We start from the raw sequence: 5,000 nt of genomic DNA on the forward strand, positions 1-5,000 counted from the left end.
AGAGTTATTCAGTTATTTACACAAAAACTTACACATAGCCAGAAATAAAAAAAGAAACTGACTACTTTTCCAGTTCTTTGAAGCTCAGCAAAGTAATCACTGATTGGCTGGATGGAAAGCTTACAGCATTTGACGTGAAACTTGACACTTCTACTAGTTCACCTCTGCTTCTCGTTCCAGTAGCACTTTTTGTTTCTCCCGAGTATTTCCCAGTTTTCTTGCGATAAAAACTCTTGTAAAAAGCCTCGCGATACTTCATCAAACGCCAAGCGTAAATAAATGGGTTAAGAAGGGATTTCAGATAAAACAGGTTATCAGACATAAGCTGCCCAATCAGCAAATTCACCGAAGGATTAAGTGTCTTTTCTATGGAAATTACTATTGTCCACATGATAGCTGGAGGCATAGCACATATGGTCAGCACGGCAAGGAGCATAAAATTTACGCGCACGAAGTTGCGCTACAATTGGGTGTGTCTACTGTCTTCCATTGAAGTAGCTTGCCCTTGAAGAGAGTTTCCCGCTGCCATCTTTTTCTTCATCAGGCGGTGTAAAAGGATGTAGAGAATAACGGTACTGACAACTAAAACATAGTTATGGACAATTAAATCAAACATTTCAACGTAGTGCAAAGACAAGCCCATCAAGGGGAGGCACCACAAAACTGAAGAGTAGACGTAAATGGTGGCAAGGCCGATCAAAACCTTTTTCTTGGTCACCAATCGAGCATACTTTAATGGAGATGCAACCACGATATACTGCGTCAGGGTAAAGGCAAAAACGATGATAAAGGAAACCGTCATGGTAGTTGATACGAACTGTTTTCCAAAAGCCATAAAGGGTGAACATTTCTTCGCCGAAGGACTCTGAAAGTACAGAAGCATAAAACAGGCGGCGTATATCGGTTCCTGAACCAAGGCGCTCAGCAAGTCAGCTATTGTTAAACCAATGAGAAAATATGTAGTTGGACTGCGAAAAATCTTTAGTGGGTCTACGAAGAAAGCAAAGAGGAGACAACCGTTGGCCACCACGGTAATAAAAGAAACAATGGCGATGAAGATGGATGAACCAAACGCTACCTGGAAGAAAGCGGCGTAAGGGTTTGCCTGAAGTGCTATTGACTGTAACGAATCCAGACACCGCGAGTTACTGCTTGATGAGCTATGATTCACGTACGGCAAGGAGTTGTTGACGGCAGACCAGGAGTTGTTACATGTGAAGTCCATCTGGAGAAACATAAACTTTGCTGTAGGACCCAAAAGTATTCTGCTATATAAAATAAAAAGTAGTTCTGTAAGGTACTTATGTACAGCGTCAAGTTAAGGATCTTGAAAAAATCTTATGAACTGATGCTAAAAACTACAGTGATGTGTCCGAAGGTAACTGCTCACGCAAGGTTTCATAAAAAAAAAAGCTTTTCAACGTAAACACGACTATTAATAGGCGGGTAAGAAAGTTTCTCTGGAACAGCATCTTTGCGAAGATTCTTGATTTTAATAGGAAGTCAGATAACAATAGGCTTGTTATGTAGGAGATTTTAGATTGGAGCATACTATACCTACTACGTATTTCTCGAGTTTTGACTCTAAAATGATGTCTTGTTGCTGTTACTCTTACATTTAACTTAACACCCTTTATATCACATATTTGATCCATTTTTTTTCTCAATAATGTCAAACGTAATGTGTCCTATTCATTTGACTCGCCGGCAAGCGATTGAATTTAACGAGGATTTTCGTATACACTGATGATGATGGATGAACTGTCCGAACATGTTTGACAAATTAACAGAGTCTTCCTTTGATAAAAGAGTTATGCTGTTGTCGAAGACATTCATACTGTTGTCCGGACCTTTAAATTTTGAACCAGCCACTTTGAAAAAAAAAAGCAGTTAGAAAGGTAAATTATAGATTAAATACCTGAAAGATTGCTGAGAAAACTATCTTCCTCCTTAACGTGTAGGTTCCTTCTTTCCCGTTTGTCGAATCGTTGCAGATGTAAAAGTACGAATGTGTCCAACAAGAAACTATCAATAGCAGGTGATTTTATTTAGGCCGGAATGGACGAGTTCTGTGATATTCTGCAGAATTCCATTTATATGTGTTAATGTTCACTAATGGATGCCCCAACAGCTATTTTATAAGCTAATAAACATATGATAATCATACCTCTCATGAAATAAATACAATTTTTACACTAACAATTAACATCCTTTCTCGTCTGAATTATTAAGCACCACATTTAAGTCTCTGTGAACAAAGCAATCATTGGGATGTCTGCATTGACAGCATGGGATATTTGTAGTATTAACATAAATCGGTTTTCAAAACTGGTTAAATCGAAATCTTATATTGGCACCTTTAGAACAGTGTTTTCACTTTTAAATCCGATAACAGTCTATAGAAGGTCTTTTAGGGTGAATAAACGTTTCAGCCTATCCTCATAGCATAGAAATTGGTAGCTTACAGCTTGTTAGCAGCTGCCTTCAAAAAATTACTAAAGGAGTGTCTATAAACATCTATAGTTTTAGTACATCTAAACCAGTCGTCCTCAAAGTGTTTAACATCCATTGTCGAGGGCAAGCTTGTAGGGCAAGTGCACTAGTTTTGCAATAAACGCTGTGCTACCCTAACAAACCAAATAAGGTGTATGAAGGGTAGCTTGAAAGCGTTGTCATCCATCCGTATTACAATAGGAGACTGAAATGCCTTAAGGTCGTCTTTTTGTTTGCAACTTTTTCTCGGTGACTAATTTCCTGCCGTAATGCGTGTTTTAAGGCCTTTCGATACAGTTTTTTCGAGGCTGTACCGATATTTTTCAAACGCTTTTTTTTTATCCTTGTCCGATCTATGTAAATTTTTTTTACCAGTGATTGACTATAATTTGAAGTTTGCCAAAATGTCGGCTTAATTAAAATCGATATCACTATCACAACAATAAACCAAAAAAATTCTAAATGGATAATAGCCAAATTTTGCTCGATCTAGATCTGCTACTGAAAATACGACACCAGGCTTCAGTTGTTTAAAAGATGGATAACGCTAAGATGGCTTCCAAGATGGCGATCATTGTTGGTGACGTCAAAGGCCTCCAGCAGCGCTACTACTCATAACATATACCTTATCTTGTTGAGAAAATGAAAGGCTTTTCACCGAAGGCAAATTCGTTTCGAAATACTCAGTGCAACATATCAAAAACTCTGGGGAAGGGTTCCATCAACCCCCACCCCCCTTGTACCACGGTGGGGGTATAGACTGGGTATGAATTTGCGTGTACGTTTAATCTCACTTTTTCTGGCTAGTTCAGGAGCCCAGGTGCAACCTGATATTGCTCATCCATGTTGTGATCAATTGACAGCTGTCAAAACAGAGTATACGCTGATCAGTATCCTGACCGTATCGCGGGCTCAGGTATCGACCCATTAAGGTCGAGTGTTTTTTGAAGTTATCCGCTGAAAAGTTACTAGTTTTCAAATAATCGCAGGCTCAAGTTAATTGTTTTAAATGCGTAGAAACTAAGTTGTCTTTATGAGCCGCACTATTAAAATTTTGATTTGAAATTTTGATTAGAAGCGAAAATTCAGCCAGCTATTACAGACAGGGAAGACAGTTTTTTTTTATTTTTCTCACCATGGTCACGCATTGCACGCTCTACGTCTAATTTTTTTTCTCTGATTGGTCAAAATTTGAATGGTGAGGTTATGAGAAAAAATTTTACTGATAGCTGAAGCTGACAGAGTTTTGCGTCATCTTGTGATGTTTTTACCCGTCTTTTTCCACTAGATGTACAAAATGAAATACAGCTGTTATCATTATTCTTCTGTTATCACTGACTGTTTTTTTTTTTTCATAAGGTTTTTGGTTGAGAAATGCGTCGCTTGTCTATTCGAAAGGGAAGCACAAGAATTCTTCCTCTTTGTAGATTACTTCTCGCGATATTGTGAAATTGGAGTACTTCGAAAATCCACCTCCCAAGAAGTGATCAATCACCTAAAAGCGATTTTCGCGCGCCATGGAATTCCAGAAACCGTAATCTCCGATAACGGACCACAGTATTCCTCAGCGGAATTCGCCAAATTTGCAGAAGACTGGGGATTCACACACATTACAAACAGTCCAAAATACCCCCAAAGTAACGGAGAAGCCGAACGTATGGTGCAAACAACTAAAAACCTTCTTACAAAATCCGACGATCCATATGAAGCGCTACTCGCTTACAGAGCTACCCCACTTGAAAACGGATTCAGCCCAGCCGAACTATGCATGGGAAGGAGACTACGTACCACCCTTCCATCTACTCCATCTAAACTAACACCGCCGCATGGCCTGTGTTAACGAAATTGCGTGAAAAGGAAGCCAAGATTAAGACTGAGCAAACAAAAGATTACAACCAACGACATGCAGTTAAAGATGCGAGCTACGTCATCTGTCACCAGGCGATCGTGTTTATTTCCCTGATCGCAAAGAGAACGCGGTGGTAGTAGCCAAAACACCAGAGCCACGTTCCTATTACCTCGACACTGACTATAACGCAACGGTTAGAAGAAACAGACGGCAGCTCAATCCAAACCCTAAAGAAACAAAGTACGCAGAAGGAAGCCCTTTACCCGATCCTCCTGAAACTTCTAAGAATCAGCCACCTGTTCCGGCATAGCCTGCGAAAAGATCCGTTTCTCCTCGCTCTTCGCCGCTGGGGACGTTTCGTGCGTAGGAACGTCTGCGACTCAGCGACAGAAATTCCATACTGATGACGGAGAATCCGGTCAGAAGTGCTGATTGGTCGACGGAGTAGTTACATTGTTTAAGCTTTTGTTTACGAATGACAGACAAAAGACAATAGGCCACAAAGGTCAAGAAGGTAAACGCGAAGAATCTGTAACAAAACAGTCAATATTTGTGGAACATAGTCTTCTCTAGAAGAAGCATTTTAGTTTTGTTGGAGCTCGTTGGCAGACGAGCACAACACTTTACCAAAATCGATCAGAAGACACGTAAAAATAGA

The 5,000-nt window shown here is 39.8% G+C and overlaps 1 pseudogene; it reads right to left on the reverse strand.

Annotated features, from left to right (window-relative positions):
• Positions 1–61: 61 nt before the first annotated feature.
• Positions 62–1,225, reverse strand: LOC140922340 (uncharacterized; annotated as a pseudogene).
• Between the last annotated feature and the right edge of the window lie 3,775 nt (positions 1,226–5,000).

Source organism: Porites lutea, chromosome 13 (genome assembly GCF_958299795.1).
Source record: "Porites lutea chromosome 13, jaPorLute2.1, whole genome shotgun sequence".
Lineage (NCBI taxonomy): Eukaryota > Metazoa > Cnidaria > Anthozoa > Scleractinia > Poritidae > Porites > Porites lutea.